The sequence below is a fragment of the Coturnix japonica genome, chromosome 13, assembly GCF_001577835.2.
Source record: "Coturnix japonica isolate 7356 chromosome 13, Coturnix japonica 2.1, whole genome shotgun sequence".
Lineage (NCBI taxonomy): Eukaryota > Metazoa > Chordata > Aves > Galliformes > Phasianidae > Coturnix > Coturnix japonica.
Window position 1 is genome coordinate 7,992,389 of NC_029528.1, and position 22,182 is coordinate 8,014,570.

The following is a 22,182-nucleotide window of genomic DNA, read 5'->3' on the forward strand; positions in this document are numbered from 1 at the left end:
GACAATTTATTTATTTATTTATAACATTCAGCCAAAGCAGCTTTGCTGGTTTATTCCTGTAGCTTACAGTTCAGCTGGAGATTCATTTTCTCAGAGGATTCATATTCTCTGACCATAACTGCTTTGCTTCTTTAAGTAGTGCACTCACTGTGTACAAAACTGAGATCACAGGAGTCTATTTCTGTGTTCTTCATTGAAAAATATTATTCTTCAGGTGACAATTAAATAAAGTGTGAAACAATATTCACCTCCTTAAGGGGAAAATCTCAATTTAGTCCTTGCAATACCCTTGAGTCTTGAAGAAAAAAACTGAGCTGATGCATACAATACCTGACATGCTGAGAGTAAGATTGTACAGTGGTTTTGGTCAATTTAAGCACGGATTGCACAGGACAGCCCTGCCCTGACTTTGTGTGTCCTTCCCCTGGGTTAGTACCATACTTCTAGAAATATACAGTAATCCAGCTCCTCCTCTCCCACCCCCTCACTAGTAATTTTTGCTAGGTCCATACCCTTAATTTTCTTCACACCTGGTCACTAGGTGGCCACTATACAGAGAAGATAATAAACACAACTTAATTGCAAAGCAAAGAGAACTAGGTAGCACCATTCCAGCCCTGGTCATCCCAACACTGAGTTAACATTCTCTAAGCTGCTATACATTATATCCTAAAATAAAATTTCATATCATCTCCGCTTGCTTGCAATACAGCCACGTCTTATGGTTGGCACAGCACGTGATAATTCTGGAACAGGAGAGCAGGGAACACCACAGAGACATTTGCAACCATAACGTACCAAACCCCCCAAAAGAAGAACAGATGAGCTCACTGTACCAAAGATCTGATAACATAAAGCTAGCGTGTATGCAGAAACTTTCCCAAGTTATGGACCAAAAATCTATCCTGCTAAAGACAACTCGTGTGTTCAACTATTTATTTGTTTATTTATTTTTTTATTATTTTTATTTATTTTTCAATTAGCAGTGTTAACCATTTTGGTTGATCTGTCAGTATACAAAAGCAGATTGTTTACCACAAAAAATGCTCTTAAGTCAGTATACTGGCATTTACAGTTTCCCATCTAGAACAGATTAAACTGCAAACAGCAATTCATAGTAGTAAAGAGTTCCAGTGTATTTTTCTCTCCCCACTCTAAAATAATAAAACCACCACTGACACAAGAGGAACTGAATTTCTCAAGTCACACTTTGTAATGTCTTCATACTCTTCTGGTGGTCAAGATTCTCAATTTGAGACACAGCACTCAGGGGTATCTACTACCCCATAAGCAAACCACCAAATATTTGTAGTTATTAGAATAGAATTCTTCCTCCACTCCTTTGCATCTGAGTTTTTCACCTCAAATGACCTGTTAGAACTCAAAACTTCAAATGAAAAATCATTCCTATCTCACAACAGTCGTAATGGATAGACCATTACGCAAGACCATACACATTTGTTCAAAGGTGCTCAAGAAGCTCTAACAATAGAAAATCAAGTAATCTTTATGCTCTGTGTCCCAGTATCTCTAACTAAAATGCATTAAAAGGGTAAGAATAAAAAAAATATAAAAAAATCAAGTTTATTATCCCTAGCTACAAGTTGTGGTGTGATATTTTCTTTTATAGCATTCTGAATCCTCTACCTCCTGAGAACAATGGACTTCAGAAAAGAATACGAGGAAAAATCACTCTTGCTTTCAAGAATGTAATTTCAGAAACCATTCACTGGAAATAGTGTAGAACGAAAAAGAGTTGGGATAAAAGATGAAAATGGCTATTCTATTTGCTTTGTATTGATTCTGCTTTAATCTCCATGTAAAGACTAGATACTTCTAGGTGTGGGGCATGGCAAGTAACTGGAATGAATGAGACATTAAAAAGATGCAACAGTACTTAAAGCTTGCAGTTCTTTGTTGAACAGACTTGTGTACATACATATACATACTTATATGCTTATCTGCTCTGCACATCTTACACCAGCAAAAGAAATAACTAAACTCTTTTAATTGATTACACTTTTATGAGGTATCTTTTAATGAGATAATTTATTTACACATTTCCCAAAATCAAACCCAGATGAATCTTCAATTCACCTAAGCATGTAACATGTACCAAACTTGATTAACTGAATTCTTTGTTCTTAAATTAAACCAGCAAGCTACACAAACTTCAACTTTTCTTTAATCTGTTTTCTAAATGGCCACTGGAAACCTCCTCCTCCATTCCTGCTTCTGAGAACAAAGGAAACTACATCACATTTCAGATTATTGCCACTCAGCACTACAATTAAGCACTGACCTGAACATCAATGCTGGGCTGAACTCCTTAGGAACAGGAGGACTAGTGGACTAATACAATTATTCCACAGAGCTACTGTGCTATTTCCATAAATTGATTATTAAAAGCCTAATAAATGTTCCTATGAGCCTGCTGCACTGCTTATAAGGAAATCTAGTTTCTTTTCCTTTCCTCTCTTCTTGTGTACTGCAATTAAATAATTATTTGATTCTTAAAACGCTGAAGGATTAAAAAGACTACAGACATCCTACTTGCCTGTAAAATACAACGTATAACTCATTAGTGGAGGTAGAGCATTACTTATTAAGACAGAAAAGGAAGAGGAATAAAAGATTTGTAGTAATGATCATTATATATATAAGCAGACAAAACAAGTGATGTACAAGCAATTGCTCACCACCTGCTGACTGATGCCCAGCCAGTCCCCAAGCAGTGGCTGCCTCCTGGCCAACTTCCAACAATTTTTTAAACTTTTTTTCCTCATGATATGCTATGGAATATTCCTTTTGACAAGTTTAGGTTAGCCATACTGATTCCATCGCTTCCCAACTCCTTATGCCCCTCTCGTCCCACCCTCCCTCATTAGCAGGACAACACAAGATGAGATACTGCAGTGCCCTTGGCTCTGAACAGATCTCCTCAGCAACTACATCTCTGTGTTATCAACATTGTTTTTCTCCTAAAGCCAAAACACAGCATCATACCAGACACTAAGAAGGAAAAATCAACTCCATGCCAGCTGCAGCCACGACAAGTGTAAAAATGCAGGAACAAGAAACAAATGTGAGACAGTTATCTTAGGGAAGATAAACAGTAGGTATCCCAGCAAAGCAGCACTGTAACAAGAGCACAACAGAATACCATAACATTTCATACCCTGAATCAAAAGCCTCAACAGGCCAATAGATAAAGTCCATCTTCTGTTCTTTGTACAATTTAGCTCTGTGCTGTCCCTGCCAAAGTTGCCTTTGGGCAATGGGACCAACCTAGCATCTCTGCTGAGAAATCTGTAACTGATCCTGAAGTCCGCTAAAGCTCTTAAGTACCTTCTGAACTTCCAAGCGCAAACATGCACACTAAAGCTTCCCTGTGTTCACAGTAATACGCTTCACAGGGTTCACTCTTATATTTTAGAAATATGTGTGTTTTGTCACATGGCATGCTCAAAAGGTAATCTGAGGAACAATAGAAAAGTGAGCCACTGGATTATTTTATAATATGAAAGTTTATAATTTGAAGTTATATCTATAATATGAAAGTAAGCTGAAAAAAAGGCACAGGGGAATGTATTAAAGATGCTGGACCAATTTAAACTATTAAATTTTTGGGAACAATATTTCCCTTCAGTTTTGTTTCCATCTTACAGACTTAGACTGCCTCTTATTTGCCAGCGTTTATCCAGCAAAATACCTGCATTTAAGTATATCTCTGTATATTCATTCTAAAAAGATTACTTGTCAACCAAAAACTTGTTTGTATGTCCTCTTGCACTACAGAAAGAGAGCTCAGCCCCTGCTGGACAGAACTCTTTATTAAAGACAGAATAAAATGGTGTCCTGCTAAGAAATTACTGTAACTAGCTAGGAAACAGAAAAATACTCCTGTGAAATATATATGTATATACACATAAGGATACATATTTGTTGGTGTTGTTTTCTGAGTTTTTTGATTCCCACTTTCAGTATGTTTAAGAGATATTACTACTCTTTTTCTTACTACACTTCTTCAATAGCACACACAAGTCCTAAGTTTTTGTGAACTCCAGATCAGGAACCAGAGATGGCATAGGAAATTTTGGGCTATCTCCCGGGAGGGTTTCTCCTGGGCTGGTCCACTCTGCTGCCTCTAGGATGCAACTATTGCCAAATATAAGAGGCTATTCTGGCACTGGGGATTATCAAATGCTGTAGCATCTTAATCACTCTTCTATTTAAGAACAATTTTCTACTCTGGGCTTGCAGATAAATTTTATAACTGAATAAAAAACAAAGCAACAAAAAACTTCCCTTGCTCAACAAATAGACAACATTTTCTTTATTGGTGAAGTAGAACACAGTACCCAGAGAGCAATGAAAGTACATGAAAGAGACCCTCTATTCAGCCAGTGTTATCACACAGGCACTCTGTGTCTTGTTAACCTCACAAATATTTAAAAAGTCAAATATATTAATTCATATTTTTTAAACTTCAAAGTCCTCCTGATAAATTTTATTCTGCAAGAAGAGAGCATCTCCTTGGTACTAAACCATATAACAGATACCAAAAGAGATTTAAATATACAAATCTTTATTTGCTAAAAGTTTGATCCTAAATACTTTACTCTGGCACAGTCTTTGAAGTTAATATGGAGTTTTACCTGAAAAGGACAGAGATTTAGCACTAACTTCTAGCTTCTTAATTACTCCAAAGTACACTGGCAGCTTTTTTGCTGATTTTCATGAAAGCTCTCAAGCACAGAATTAGGATAGCTGCTACTAAAGCTTGGTATGACTGTTCAAAACAGCCACCATCTGCTAAAAAGTGAAGTGCCAGTTTGTCTTCAGAAGTCACTATTACAGTGCATGACAAAAAACTCAGACAAAGGAACAGTGATAGTACTAACTTTTTTTCAGTATGAAAACAAAAGAAGGGAAAACTGTTCAATCTTAACTGGCTGCTTAATTTATGGTAGTAAACTGAGGCCTACTTCTATAGGTAGAACACTAATCCTTTCACCTCCAGAACAGTTCCTTTACCTGACAGCTCTTAAATAGAGAGAATTTGGCATTCTGCTCTGCAATTGTAGTTCCTAACTGCAAGATAATCGCCACACATTTTGTAATGATCAGCAGTCATTAGCAAAGGGAGACTTGCAGGCTGTGATATCTCTTATCCTTAGGACAGGTGTTACCATGAGAAAAGAGTGGATGTTATTCTGCAATGCAGTGTAATCACAGCCTACTTTTTTTTTTTTTTTTCTTTTTTAAAACCAGATCCACAGTATCAGTTCGTATGAATAACGAATTGTGACTCTTCACTCTCATCATTACTATGACCTTCAATACCCTGCCCACACACAGGAAGGGAAAGAGTAAATGAAAGGAGAAAATTAGAGCATTAAAACAATTCCAGTCACATACAACACATTTAGAAATTTAGATCTGAACTATTGGGTGAGGCTGAAAGTATTGGGTCTGACAGCTGTAAAGTTAAATACTTTATATACGTATAAACTGTGAAATACCTGTGAAAAGCTTTCAGAAAAATCTTAACCATGAGCAGCCTTTGCAAATTTTCAACCGTCTGTCAGCCAAAGGAAACACAGAATGTTGATAAGCGCTTTGCTTTTTGAAGACATTTACCCTGAAACATCCTCCATTCTATAAGCTGTATGCCTTGTTTATCAATGAGTCAGTTCCTGTTAATAAGTCATGCAAAATGATGCACATTGAAGTTGTGCAAAGGAAATTATCTTTCTTGAAACTACTGTTAGCTGATTTGCCTACATAACATGTTGTGACAGCTTCAAGATCTTGAAACCGTCTAGAGATATTCACAAACCATTAAGAACTCCAAGAAAAGCTGCATTTGAAATAATAGCAAGTGTCAAAATATCTTGGAAAACGTAAGGCAATAAAATATTAATAACAAAACAGCTGTTTAATGGCAGCCTACCAAACAGCTACAACATATTTGTGTTACTTATACAAGGGAGGAATTTAAAAATGATATCCTATGGTTCTCCAGGATGCTTTTAAGCACATATTAGGACAGTGGGAGGAAAAGATGGGGAAAAAAAAAGAGTCATTTAAACGTAACCAGTGTAGTAACAAAAAATGACAACTTACAGTGCTAAAAAGCTTTCTTTATACACTGACTCTTGACAGTCTTCAAGAAAATAAGAACAAATACTGCCTTACTCTGATGGTAACATTTTCATTACCTGTCAGGGATTTCTTTGGAGGTTAGTTTGTTTTGGAATATCAAGTAAAAAGCAGCTACAAAACCCCTATAATCTACATCGGTTGAATGACCTTAAGAAGGTATGTATGACCTCCAGCTCTTAGAAACATAAAGAAAAAGCCCCTGTGGATAGTACACTGGAAGGGCAGAGTAATTAAGGATCATAAGAGGTATCATTGAATACATGGTGCTGAATAATGAAATCATAAAGGAGTCATAAATGCTTAAAAAAATTCTGATGGCCTCTAATTTTGAGAACATTGGAGATAAGGTGTTTTGTTGTTGTTTGTTTGACAACAACAACAAAACAGCAACAGGTTTAAGCACTCCAGTCTGAACCAGCAGTTCTAAAGCTTGAAGAGCGTACAGTAGTTGCCCTTATGAAAAAGGCTGTTTCATCATGCTTTTTACACTTCGACTTTTCTCTACTCTTTAAGCAAAACTTTACTTTTAGCATGCCGTTTTCTTAATGAGAAATTGATGAATGATGACATCTGGCAAGAGAAAAAAAGCATATGGTCTAACTAGCTGTTTCTACAGAGGTTAAAATCAGCTTCACAATTTTCTCTGGTTGCCATTATGATTGACAGATCATCAAATAAATCACTCACTCTTCACCCCCTCTGTGCTGGTCCTCTGTACCATCAAAGACACCAGGGGGTAAATTTACGCTGCAGTGTATGAGGAATTAGACACACAAGATCCATTAACATAAATGGGATTTTTGCACCTAATTCCCTGCACACCACGCTGAAAAATGTAGCTGTAGGATATAATATTCATGTTTTCTTCTTTATTCTATTTATAATTTTTAATTATTAATTTCTAGCATAATTGGTTCTTTTAAAAAAATGAAATATCTGGTAGGTTATCTAAAATATGGTTTAAAGCTGATGGGACTTAAAGCTGAAGATGGTAAGCAATATGTATATATGCAATGCAAAAAAAAAAAATACAAAAAACAAAGAAACTACAGAGCAATAGGATTGCTGATCACAAATTGAAATTGTCTCTGCTTTCTTTCACAGCTATTATCTGTACCTTACTTGTTAGAGATCCACCCATCTCATCCCTACCTCTTCTAAAAAGTAATCAAAGTGGACATCGTACGTGAAATTCTGTAGAAAGTAAAAGATGTTTTAAACGTGTTGAGTCTCTGAATTGTATTATTTATTTATTTTTAATCACAGCTACCACAGGTTAATGAAGATAGAAAGCTGCTGTTCTCAGGGCTTTTTCTTTCCTGATCCCACAGAGTGCAGTGATTCCTATTCTTGTACTGAAAAAATCTTAAGCTGACTTGAATTCTCACTTCAATCTGCTAACAATTTTAAACCATTTTGATAGACGTTCAAATAATCAGTCAGAATTGGTTTATTTAGTTGATTTTTCATCCCCCCCCCCAGGGTCTTAGTGTCCAAATTGAAAAAATAATAATTCAATTGACATGAAAAGGAGGTACAGAAGTTCATTCTCAGGACAACTTTCTATCCTATAATGTTTCCAGTTACAAAATACAGTACATTTCAATAAGCAGGCAACTGACTTCTTCCGATTTGTACCTTAAACTGGCAAAAGCAACAAAAAGAGCCGAGAACGCTGTAAAACTACATTAAAACTGTGAGCTTTGTATCAGTTAGAGAACTGGACAGTGAGAAAAGCAAAACAGATACACATTTTGATGAGGGAGACTGTGAGATTCTGACATACTAAGCAAAAGATGGAAGAGTCCAAAATAGCTGCTAGCTCACACATCTGAGCAAAAAAATGCCTTTTTGAAAGTCATAAGAAAGAAGAAGGAAGAGTGCTGAGAGAATAACTGCCTCATTCATTTGGGCTAAAATGAATATTGCAAGAAAATGCCACTGAAGCATCAGCAGAGATAAACACTAGGTGGGAGAATAAAAGTGAAAATGGGAGTGTTAATGTTTCAACTTATTCAACACATTAAAATTTCAAAGATACAGACTAAAACCATATGATAGTGTTAGAACTTATTTCTAGTGTTTGCTGCCATGATTTCTTCTATACTGCTAAAATTAAAATTAAAAAAAATCAGTCTGGACAAAGAATTTTAATAAAATAATGGTACAAAAGCAAAGGTTATTTTCTTGTCTTAGTAACTTCTGACTAAACAGTACTATAAAGAACAGAGGCACCATTTTATATATGATAATCTTGTCTTGAGAAAGACTTCTAGTAAGAAGCAGCCATCTATGGAACAATTTCTATGAAACATTCTGCTTAGTATTTAATCTAACAACTTTACGCATCGCTTTAGAAAATGATGGTCAAACCTATGCCTGATTGCTTACTGTATGATAAATTGACAAAAGCATGACAAACGTTTATGTAATAACAACTTTCATTCTTTCCTTTTCCTACATTTATGTTTCTTTTTACTTTTCCAGAGCACTGATTGAGGAAGTACAATCTCTTCAATTTTCCAACTGAAGAACACAGCAAGTGTGTTAGCTTCTGTAGACATTTTCAAGTTATATGGACTTTTTACTCTTGCTGCAACAAAATACAAAGGGAGAAATACTTCCTCTTCATATTAACACTCTTCCAAATTTTAAGACCTCCTTCATATTTACAACATCACATATGATCCCCTTATTCTCACATAACCAATTCTCCAAACGCTACTACCAATTTCATCTCCGATTTGTACATATTTGCTAATCAATTGGTCCTGAAACTGTTGAGTTGGAGCTTGCTTGGACAACTTCTAAAATGGGCAGAAATACTCATCATCATCTCTTTGCTATATTAATTTACACTTTCCTATAATGCAGAATACTTCAATTTATTGCTACATGTCTTATGTTTCCAGAGTTTCTATGCTATTTTGATTTGCCTAACAGCTTACAGGACTTTAACTGAAGCTGAGCCCCCCTCAGAAAATATTTTTCCTTTACTATTGCTATATTATAATGAGTCTAATTAATAATACGAGGCAACTCAAATGCTGTGTCAAACATGTGACATGACAAACAAGAGTCCACTGTTTTATTTCAATTAAAGTCATGTTTAAATACCTACCAACTTACCAGAGACAATGCCAAAAGAGGTTAAATCTTGTTTGAAGCATAGAAAAATCTATGCTACTTTCATGAAATTGCTGATAAAGGATAACATAATTTTTTTTGTCTCTGATAGGAAACCACTAACCCTGCTGCACTTAACTGTCAATCCCTTTATCAGGAGACAAGAAACACTCATGGTAAAATACTTATAAGTTTCCAGATTTTTTCTTTGAAATTTAAGGGCTTGTTTCCATTGCCTGGTGAGCTGAAGAATTCAGTTTTCAACCGAGGTCACAAGGTACATGTCTGCAGAGAAGAATGGTCACTAGTGGAATTTCAATGTGTAAGTGTAAAACAGGTATGCATGCATATAATCTGAATTGCCCCCACTTTGATTTTTTTGCTTGCATTGTTCTGTAGAAAAATTCTTCAGGCATTGCCCGTGTAATGTACTTAAAGAGTGCAATGCTACTTTTAAAAACAAACAATGTGGCCTTTACCGCCTTGGTCATGCAATGGAACCCTCAAATCCCTTGTTACAATACAGGTGAGCAGGCAAAAAACAAAACAATATTTGATATGTCTACAAAACTCTGCTTATTCCCTCAGTATTCACTTAGCATTTCTGATATTTATGCATGACTCCAGCTCCCTTATCACTTATCTTGCTTTTCTCTAAGCAGATTATAATCAGGCTTACCAGTAACATGGTATCTTGAATTTATTATTTCATGCACTTTATTGAAGGACTCTCCTACATTCAATACTGAGGTGACTTGGCAAACAATGCTTATGGTAACGCTGACAACTTTTTATATTTCTGATTATCATCCAACTAGTTTTCCCTTTATAATCTCAAGGTCTCTTCACACTAATTTCCTTCTTTATTGTATAAATGTTGATTTTTTTCCCAAAAATCATTCCATCAAATCTGTTGATAACAAGTACCAGGCAATACTTTTTCAGTTGCTGAACAATTGCTGAAGACCTTAAAAACCATCTAATAGACTTCTCTTTTCCATAGGCACATCTTTACTAGACTGTGTAATATTCATATATTTAAAACCAAATTTTATACAAATAAATTACTGTCAATGCTTTAATTAGAGCTAACAGGGAGATAAAGGAAGAAATATTTTTACTCTCATTACTATAATGCCTTAAACAACATTCCCTCCCCAGTCAACATAATCCTGTCTCCATCATTGGTTTTACACTCAATAACTCTCCTAGTACATAAGAAAATCTCTGGAGTCAAGTTACTCCACTAGGTGGGGGTTGGAGAGGAAGTGAGAAAAACTAGTTGCAATACCACTACTCCACAACAGCACATACCTGTACTTTTTCAGTGGTTTTAAAATAATACCAATAAATATACATTTCCTATCTGATGAGTAAATTTTAACACCACAAATTACCAAGAGAAATGAAATTCACTGCATCTCACAATAAGAAAATTAGTCACATAGGTATTTTGGAAAATATTGGTAGTTCTTATGTTACTATGGGTGGTTCCCTGATTTTGATAAATACTATCTGATTTTCCACCAGAACAAATGTAATCTTTTATATATCCAGACATAGATGCTCAATCTCTTCAGCAAATGCCATATTTATAGAATAATTATTTATAATAATGCACTTGCTTATGAATTTTAATGTATTTATTTCCTGCAAATTGTGTATGTGGAGAAAAACAATTAGAGGAAACCTGACTAATGAATGCAAGCATCTCCCCCCACTCCATGGCCAGTGATCATGCTGAGAATATTTAGTCTCTTGTATCCATACTATGGTTGTGTATAATCCAACACTGTAGTGCTAGGCCAAAAAGGGAACATTTTAGGGCAAACAAGTTCCTTAAAAATGGTCCCATCTACTCACTGAAGCATCGTTTGCAGACTTCTGCTACTATGACAGTTTACAGGAAAACTGTGAAGAAACCTAGAAAGAAATTAAAATGACTGAACAAAAGCAGGTTTGTTTATTTTTTTGGTGTTTTTTTTTTTTTTTTTTGATGCTACCTACCAGCACACAGAAGAAAGTTTCACATGCAGCTGTGAACAGAAAATTAGGTAGCTTAAAATGGGAAGACGTTGCGAGGGCCTGTTGATTGCTTAATAATGCTAAAGAACAACAAAGCAAACAAATAAACAGAAGCAGAAATAAATATCATTAAAGTTGGTTATTTAACTTTTTAATTTTTCTTTAAAGGAATCTTTCTAGATCAATAAATAGTGAACAAATATTTTATATAGTTGTGGGTTTTTTTTGTTGTTTTATTGTGTTTTGTTTTTTTTTTAATAAATGGGACAGTTCATTGTAAACAGTCTCTCTTCAGCTCTTTAAAATACTAGCTGTATCCTATAATCAAATATATATTTAAAAACAAACATCCCAAATAGTAAGAGAAGTAACCCAGTGCATTTTTTGCAATGGGATAAAAAAGGAAAATAAAGAAAAATAAAAGCCAAAACACTTTCATGAGGCATCAGCCTAACAGAAAGTATAATAAAATGTAAAAACGTGCTAAAGAAGCAGACCTTCCCATTTCTCTTCGTCCTGCTAAGAGACGAACCAAAACAGATGGTCAGAATCTGCTTCCTGTCTCATTTTACACTATTAGAAGTTCACCAAGTTGACTCTCTTTAAAAAATTATAGTTTTAATTCTAGATGTCATTTTTTTTTTCTTTTTTTTTTTCTTTTTCTTTTTTTCTTTTCTTTTTTTTTCCCATTTCTTGTTGTGGTTGTGGAAGTAAAATAAGACCTTTGAACAAAAGTCACAAACAGCAAAACAGATATAAAACCACAATATATTTCTAGTCAGTCGTAATTCACAGTTGTTTGTTTGCTACTCAAGTACAAAAATTTATCTGTCCTAATACAGTAACTGTTTTTGTGTCACTAAACCCTGTTCTAATAACAGAGGAAAAAAGGAGAGGCTGTGACCTAAAACACATGGAAGTGAGTAGGTCCTCGCCTTTCTGACTTGGATAAGGAATGGACAAAGCATCTCATGAGATTTAAAGGAAGTTGAGAACAAGCAGGTGACAAGAATAAATGAAGTATCAATGATAAAGACAAAGGTCAGGAGCAAATACATAAAAATTACTTTGTATAACTGAGGATAACAGTAATGTCACATCTGTCATTTCTTTAGAGACTCTGAATAATAATTTCATTTTGGATTGAGACCAAAATTAGCCTTATGAGACCGTAATTTCCCTTGAGGAGAAAAGCTCCTTCAAATACAATGATTGTCTAAAGATTACAGGAATAGGAAAAGATAATGATACTTGGTCACTCAGAAGAACTGCACTACAGCTGACTCACAGCTAGAAAAGATTTCTACTCACCAAACTTCCCACAAGATGACATAGGCAGTGCAAGAAAGAAAGAATTAGCCTCAGCAATGAGAGAATCAGTCATCAAAAATGGAACACTGGGGAAGTTAATTGATGAGTTCAGCTTTGTACAGAGAGGTTAAAAAGATATTTGCCATGACAGTGTCTTTTAGACTGTCAATAATTATGTTACCCCTCTCTCCATGGTACATTGTTCAGCATAAACAGTGGCTTACACAGAGAAAGGCAAGATGTAATCTGTTGTAAGATTCCCATGTGACTGTGCGGTATTCAACCATGACTAATCATGGCCATAAGGGATAGTAACATAAATACAAAGCCTCTGTTATTAAACTCTAACTTCAAAGTGATAAGACTTCCCATGCAGTAGGAGTACAATTCATAAATCACAGGAAAACATTTGACATTCATTTGTTAAATAACCTGTTCCTGAAATGGAACAATGAGTCAAGATAAGTCAATTACTATTTACGCATCTATGAAGCTTGAAGACTGCTGTAGTCATAGGTAAACCACTCACTTGTGTTGGAAAGAAGGCTGTTGAGAGCTGAAAATGAACCCAATAATTTGGAGCTGTCATCTCTACATTCCAAGCTTTGCTCTGTGTCATCCTCCACCATGGCCACCCAGTCTCCTCCCCAGCACAAGGGAGCTTTAGCAAGGGCAGCAGGCAGCAGATTGTTCTTACTATACTGAGCAAAGCAATGTTTTGCTAAGTTTACTGTCTCCACAGCAAGAGCCACAGAGGCTGAGAGGAGTTTGGAATTTTGCTGTAAAATGTTACATTCTACCCTGGACAGGAGGTGTAACAAGCTTTGCCTCTGGAAAAGGGAAAAAGGAAGGAAGGAAAGGGAGAATCCCCATGCATAGTGCAGAAAAACAAAGAGAGAAGGAAGGACTTTGTTTCATCTTTCATTTGTAATGGTGTTTGTTTTGAGCAGAGGGCTGTAAAAGGGGAGACAAATTAAGAAGCAAAAGCTGAAAATGAAGAATATGATCAAAGACAAAACGTAGGGCAGCAAGAAGTAATAGAAAACATGGAATAAACATGGAAGGAAGTAACAGAATAAGTAAGTCACTCATCAGTGAACATAAAATTATTAACAGCCAATAGAGTAGGTATTGTTTTATACCATCTATCAGTGCACAGAGTAAGTTGAAGTCCGTATTAAAAGAAATATCAAAATCACTGGCATTTAAAGTGAGACAATTATTTTAAATTAAATTTTAAATGCTGGAGAAATTTATGATTTGTTGTCCAGCTGCTGACATTTTTGTGTTTCTCCGAACTCCTGGAGAGACTAGAAGGGTTAACCTCAAAGAGATGGAGGACAGGAATCAAATTCTTGCCAGTGAGATGTAATAGTAAAACTGTTCGACCTGCTGCACCTCATCTTTCTGATCCCAATCTTAGCTTTTAAATCATCACAGGCCGCTGACAATAAAGAGAAGACAGGAAACAGAAAGAAAAATCACACAGGTATGTAACAAAGCAGTTTTCTAGAGAAACTAAAAACTCCTCATTAATATTAAAGAGCAAAGTTCAGTCACCCTATAGCTCATTTGCATCACCAGTTACCTTGCATAGCCCGTTATATCAATGTAAAATTAATCTTAAATAATTGAATCATCTGTTTCCTTTGGTCATGTTTTATACTTGCTTTGCATTGATGCACGATTGAACAGTCACAGAGGATAACAGTCAAGGCACTGATCTCCATCTGCGAAGATGTCTGGTAGTTTAAAATAACAGTTTAATTTGAATTGTAATAAGGTTAAGAGTGGGATTCTGAACAGTTCATGACAAGCAACTCCATGGGTCATTACAGCTGTAATCATTTGAACTTCAGTTCAGGGTGATTTTATTCTAATGATTCAAATTTCATTTTTCTTTGGCATCTAAATGCTTCTTCAAGCCAAAGCACTGCTCTCAAACATACTTCTAACACCAGGGTTGAGGCTGTGAAACATTACCTCAAGATAACTGCATACGACTCATGTGGAAGCCTTGAGGCATTACTTTTTGAGCAAATCACATCAACAAATAATCAAATAACAATACAAATAGGCACACGAGCACAACTATCACATAATTGGAAAGATGACTGTTCTTCCACCTTCTGCTACTGAAATGGCTGCTAAATCTTGGTTGTAACTGCAGATAAAGTTTGATTCTTGTACCGATATTCCTTTCCTTTAGTCATGCAAAGTAACCACAAAAATCTTGCTCTATAGTCTGCAATTTTGCATTCAGTCTTTGGAATAATACCTACAGAATGCAAGATCAGGTGCCATCAAAAAGTTTATTAACGCTACAGATTAAAGTAGATCTTACACAGGTATTGCAACTGAAGCTGGAAGCTCATCAAATTTCCCCCTTTCCCTCCACCCCTCTCCTTATTGGTACATCCTAAACTGGAAGGGCTGCTTAGGGCAAGCTCTGTTTCAGGCACTGACCACATCTGAAATGCTAGCAATCCCTGTTAATCACTCAGAGTGCATTTCTGATTTGTTTACTAGCAAAAGTGCCACTTGTCAAACCGCTTCCGTTACTGTTGTTTACAAGCTGCAGATGTAAATCGTGATAGAACCACAGCAAGATGACAGTATGAGAATGTCCAAGCTCCTCCGAGGAGACAAGATGACAGAATAGAACAGACCTGCTCAACTGTTAATTCACTGACATAGAGTACAGTTTGCCAGTTTTCTTCAGTTTTAAATTAAATATGCATCAATGATCTACAGATATAATTGATGGACATTGTGTGGAGAACACACCCTACATCAGAGAATGCCACAGAATAAAAGTTACCAAAGAAATGATAAAGTACACACATAAAGCACAGGAGATACTTTTTTTTTCCTGTCCAATGACTTAATCTCAGCCAACCATTCTCTTTGGCTGGTATAGAAGGCACTGCTATTATATGTAACAGTTACAATTTCTTGTCTGCTATTCTTCATGAAGGAAAAACAAAGCAAGGCAAATTCCTTTATCTGGACAGAGATGAGACAATTTTTAAATTTTTTTTTTTTTTTTTTTTTTTTTTTTTTTTTTTTTTTTTCAAATCAGTACATCCGGAGCCCTTGCAAGACCAAAGACTCCAACCTAACTTCAAACTCACTACTAATGCCTATCCTGAAACTAAACACTCACATCAGTGGAAAATGTAATTGTCATGTAATATCATCAGAACATTTTATTTCCATCAGTACTCTTAAAAGTCAGATTATTGGAAGCAGGCTTGGATACATAAACTACAGGCAGACGTGCTTGTTAACTACTTCAAAACAAAAAACAAACAAAAATGATCCACAATAGGTTTTGCCATTAATCACAGAAAAGCTTTCAGCATTCATATGCTTGAATTCCTGTGGGGCCATACCTCAATGCCCAGTGACTTAGGCTCTAACACAGAGGCTGCACATCACACACCTGGTGCAGCCCAGGAGCAGAGAATCAGTGAAGAACACGCAGTAATAGTCTGAAGGAAACAACACAGCCATTTCACAGATCTGAAATCTAGCTGGATCAAAAATATCAGTTAGGTTCAATTCCGCCTGTTTTCTAGGACATAATTCAATACATTCTCATTTTCACAGGTATGAAATTCCATCTCCTGCTAAGTTTGCAAGGATGAGATGTTTAAAAGAACAAGAAAGGAACAGTCAGGCTTGAGAATTCATCACATTAAGTATGATAGGATCAAGGCAAACCTAAAACACAGAGTACGTTAAGCAGGTTGTTTGTTGTTTTTTTTTTTTAAATAATTTTCTCATAATTATTACTGAATGGCTTTAAGTACTCAGCAAGTTTACGTGGATGTCAGATATATGCTTTCTTAACATGCACACAAAGCACAAGTTGCTGTGGTATGTGGGTTGTATTAGGACCTATAAAGATTTTGTGCATGTTCTCACAGGAAACATAGACAGAGAACATGCACTGGAGTCAAATAGCAAAGCTTGTTATCTTCTGCTTAAGATAAACTCCAATACTACTAACATAATATCAGACTAATGATGCTGTTTGGAGATTCATATATTCATTACTGTATTTGCCTTTCCCAGACCAGTTAAAAGTCAAATAGAAATACTACTGCTCTCAGCTTTACAGTATTGTTAAGATCATTAATGAAATAACTGAAATAAGCATTTGAAATGGGAAAAGATATCAAAAGAATACATCATTTCAGCAAATCTCATGGGGAGGAATGGTTGCCTTCAGAATGCTTCATTCTGCAAAACAAATGAGTAATGCAGCAGAGAGGAAAAACAAAGAACAGAAGGCAACCTCAGACTCTCTAAATGGGGGCATAGTGTTGTCGTTAACAACTAACACCAGAAGTGCCTAGAAAAACATAAGGGAAACTGAAAGAATAACATCGCACATTCACAGTTATGAAATCTCTTCGACATGGTTGGCAAGGAAGATTGGTGTAAAGGGACCAGCATGCAAAGAATGTAGGAGAAGCAGGAAAGGAAAAGAAAGCCCTTTCTCTCTTTCCTTAATCACTAACTTACCCATGAGCTCTGTCCAACAGACAAAAAATGATTATCCAAGGAAATATAATGACATCATCTTTTGAAAAACTCAGAGCATCATCAAATCAGACAAATCAATGGAGATGTACTGTACAGTAATCCACACATGTCAATGAAACTTCAGCATGTCTTTGTCAGTGGTGTCTACAGATAGCAAGACACTGAGACAGACAGAACTTATAAGAAGACTTTGAGTACCCTTTGCAATATTCTGTTGTTAACTACAGTTCCATGGTCAGTAATTAACTGTAAATATAGAACTAAAAATGGAAGAAACTTCTATGTCAAGAAGCATGAAGTCTTTTCTAAACAGTGAGATCTCAAACTTCAGCATTCTGAGTTTGTTTGCTTAGAGCAATTCATTCAGCAACGTATGTTCCTTCGGCCCCCCTTCTTCTTTGACATTTGTAATCTTTGCAATTTTTTCCACACAGTCATAATTTGTAAATAATATGAAAGATCTTAAAGCCCATCATCCATCCTTCATTTGCAGCTGCACCAGCACCTTGGTTCTGCTTTTGTCACATAGGTGACCCCACAGCTGCAATTTGGGCAAAGCACTCTAGAATTAAGCACTTTGAATCAGGTTTCTTTTTCCATTTTATTTCTTTATGTACCACGGAGTGTTTGGCAGAGCATCTTCTGAGGTATACCTCAAAATTTCTCTGAGCTATTGGGAAGTAATTTCCTCAGCCTAATCTCCTCCACAGGACTGTGAAAACTGTAGGATAAAAGGGAACTGTGGCGATTTACCTACTAATTAGTTGCTCTTATTAAGAAGAGCAAGATAATTGATTTTAGGATGCACTACCCCTTATTAAGGCCTAATTAAACTGTATATCAAAGACTAATTAAATGGCATTATTCCATCTCACTGATGAGTTTTGAAGCTTGGCGAATAGATTTAGGTGGAAGATGAACACACTGCTATAGATTTCTAACCCACACAGATAACTATAAAACAAGAAGCTGAGCAAAGGGAATTTTGGATTATCTAAACCTCACACATTTATTGGTATTCCTTCACACTGGTAGCTATAAGAGAAAAAATAAAAACTCGTGAACACCTGCTGAGGATTGCAGGGCAGGGAAAAGACAATGAAAAGGCTTTCTGGATAAACTGTTTATTTAAGCACTTAGGTAATCTCATAGAGTGAAGAAATGCACTTGTGGAAAAGATATACATTTTCATTCTCTGATTATTTTGAAGATCTGTGTAGCTACAAAAGCTCATGGGACCACAAATAATTGATGCCACTTATTTGTTTCATTCTTTTTAAAAAGCATTAAAAAACAAATAAACAAAACACATCATGAGACGATGCATTTCTGCACCTCAAGAATTATTTGAATTCATGGTTATTCAGTTATCTTTTGCTTATCTTAATCTATCCAGGTTAATGTTGGGACAAGATGATCTGCTTTCAGTACTTTTGTTAAACTGCAGGTTATAAAAACAATCAAACAAAAATATGATGTTTAGTTTCTGACCACAGGAGTGGCAGGGATGGAATTTATTAGTAAACTCTGAGGTTTTTGATCCTTTACTCTTCTTTTAAATCAACTCATCTGTTCAAAAATAATTCTTTTAATAATCCAGTGTTAGGTTTAATAAAAAACTACTTACAGTAAATTTGTGTGTGCAAAGTAAATCAACTCAAAGCTTTAATACCATCAATCTACCTCCTAAATGAGATGTTTTCTTCTCTAGACAGAACTGCTCTGATAACATGAACTCATTGTTCCACTTAATCTGTTAAGGTCAGGGCTTCAGAGATTATGAGGAGCTGCCTCCGAAAGCCCCCGTGCCCTGCAATGCACCATCCTTTGGATAAATCACAAGGCCCTCACAGAAAAAAGCGAGGACATCTCTACAACTTTGGGGTGCATTCCCAAAGCAGCGATGATCTATAGCTTTTGGACACCTAAATTAAACATCACCCTGTACTGACTGGGGTATTAACCTGAAACTGAACTTTGGCAGGTATAAGATGTGTTCTGTATTACCTGAAGGGTATTACAACATGAAATATTCTCTTATCAATGCAAATAGAAATAGCAGTAGTGCAAAGGGAAAAGGTGTTTTTTTTTTTTCTTTCCTAATTTCATCATCAGTAGAAACAATATTTATGAATAGTTAAGTGAGCAAAGAATGTATAGGCAATTTTTAAAGATCACAAAACAACAAACCTTGCAGCTAAACAATACGTAAGAGACTTTAGAACAAGGAACTACAAAGTAGGAGTTTACTTTCTTTAGCACAGAGTTGTTTTTCTATCCTTTTCTATCTAAAATCCTGTATTTTTTTCTAAATACATGAATAAAGTTATGTCCAAATTTTTCATCGTCACATAAGAGATAGAAATAAAATGCAAATGATCTCAAATATTATGCAAATATATGGCTTTCCTTCTTTAACTCCCATGCTTTTTGAGTACCAGAAAACTAATAATTATGTTGAGACATATATGTCCACATACTTCTCTATTTATGCATGCTAATGTGTGCACATGCACACAAACATGCAAAAACATTCACAGCTGCTGTGCAAACCAGCTTTATTTTTATTTATTTATTTTTTGCCTTGTAGCCAGACTCACTAAATAGGTACATACCATAGAGATAGGTGTAAATTGGTTATTCCTCAGTACTCTAGAAACAGAACGCATACGTTGCACAGTCACTAATTCTAAATGATAAGCAATAAATGCTGCTCTAAGACCTTGCCTTGATATTTTATTTTCTCTATCCACCCTTTCCACCTAAGTTGGCATTTCCTTAAAAGTTAGTAAGTCATCTTCAGAAGAAGTCACAGCACAGTTTTGCTTCCTTTATTATGCTGTTGTTGCACCTTCCTCTACAAGTTTTCTTCTGGCAATTCTGTTTAATGTCTTGAGAGATTACAATGCTATTACAGTGCTTTCACACGCTACTTCAATCCTCTTCTCTTTACACTTAAACCAGAGACTAGTATTAAGCAAATGCAAGCTTTGATCTATCTACACAGTTCCTCTGCTACTGACACAAAAAGATACCTTGCTATTGCAAAAGAACACCTTGTAGGGAGAAAAGTAAACATTCAGGAGTATCCACATAAATGAGGTAAGCACTAGCTGTTAGGGCAATGTTTAATTCAATTCTCATTGCAGACTTTGGTGCAGGAATCAGAGAGGACTAGGAATTGATTGCATTTGAACATTTCTTTATCTCCAAAATCTAGTATGCCAGTTTCTGAATGTATTGTAAAACTGTAGCAAGGAGGAGACCTGAAAATAAAACTGAAATAAATACCTGTGACAGGGATGGTGCTGATCACTTGTTTGCATTAATTTATATTTCTGAAGATTTTATAAACAAGCACACATTGAATCGTGTTGACCAAATCCATCTCGATGTACGGTATTTTTTTTTAGTTTATCAAGGGTGTTATAGAGAATTCTTGAAGATTATAATAGCAAAGTGTGTCAAAAAAATGAGCTGAAGGTTTTTCACACATCGTTTATATGCATTATAACTTTCCTAAGGAATTTGAGCATTTGTTTGATGTATTCAGCACCACACTGCAAGTGAGGTTACAAAGGTCAGGAAGAATCACTCTACGTATTCCAATCACTACCACTAAATAATAATAATAGTAAATCACATTAAGTACATATGAGAATGTCAAGGCCCATCACTATCCTGAAAGAAAAAAAAATGCAAAATTCAATCCAACTTTCGCTACAATACTAAACAAATAGCTCAGGATTCATGGTGTTTTCCCATTTGGCATGAATAAGTAAGGAATGGAATTTACTCAGTAACAGCAAATTTCTCATAAATAATACCATGACTATTTCAGTAGTTCAACGGTCCATACAAGCATTCAGGAAGTAATTCCACTAGCTGTTGAATTCTACATAAGCAAGTATTCAGGAAGGCCAGAATTTCTATGTGGTAATAAGTTAGCTATAATTAGTAATAAAAGCCTTAAAATAACTGCAGCCTCCTGAGTCAGCATTTGTATCTTCTGTATTCTGGAAACGATACGATCATTTTTCCAGTTTTACTAAACTGGTAATTAAAAGCTGACTTAAGATCAAAGACAACTTCAAGGTTATAAATATTTCTGGCTGGCTGTGAAGTACTCTCATGAAAATCTCTTGAAAGATGATTCTCCAACAGCACTAAGCTTGCTGGAGCCAAAGAAATAATTAAAGAAAAAATAAAATCTCAAAAGTTAACACGAATAGAAGGTTTGTCTATAAGGGGGCAGCGTTGGTGTGGAACACAAAGACCTTTAAAAAAAAAAAAAAAAGATGCTTCACTAAAGCAACTAAGTGCAGTTAGTTGAAGGTTTTTATAGAAATACATTTACTGGTCTAGTTGATGTATCTGGAATACAAGAAAGCAAATCCAAATACTGCTAATGAACAAATAATAACAGCCAGTGGGAAGTCATTGTTACTCCAGTAATTCTTTACTCTCTCTACCCAGTGTTTTCACAGGACCCAGACATTACAACAGCATTGCTTTTCCTCCATAACTATCAAAATCTTGGTTCATATGCACTCCAGATACTGAGTTCAATGTCTGAATTCCTATTTGTTTTTCTTCTCTTGTGCAATCATTTCCAAAACAACACATCTCCAGTCTTTAAAATAAGCCCACTAATACAAAAGCCATTTTTGTACCACTAGGTTGCTTGTGGCCCTAATTAACCTGAATAATGCTAGAATCAAAACTAAGGCATCAGTTTCACATCACATTTGGAGATATTAGATATACAGACAATTCCCATGCCAAGAAATGTATGAATAAACTGTTCTGCATAAACCACAAGCTCTTTAATTACATGAGTCTCAAGAATGAGGCAGAGAACACAGCTTCAAACTGCTGATTTTTTTTGGAAGCGTAACTGTGATGTCATAAGAAACTGCCAACATGACTGGTCCATACACAGAATGTCAAAACCCAACCCAACGACACAGCCACAACCAAACGGAAGAGCACGCTGCC

The 22,182-nt window shown here is 35.6% G+C and overlaps 1 protein-coding gene across 10 annotated transcripts in view; it reads right to left on the reverse strand.

Moving 5' to 3' along the window:
* TENM2 (teneurin transmembrane protein 2) overlaps nt 1-22,182 on the reverse strand; it is a 1,269,291-nt gene that overhangs the window by 642,624 nt on the left and 604,485 nt on the right. The gene's annotated exons all lie outside the window — the stretch shown is intronic.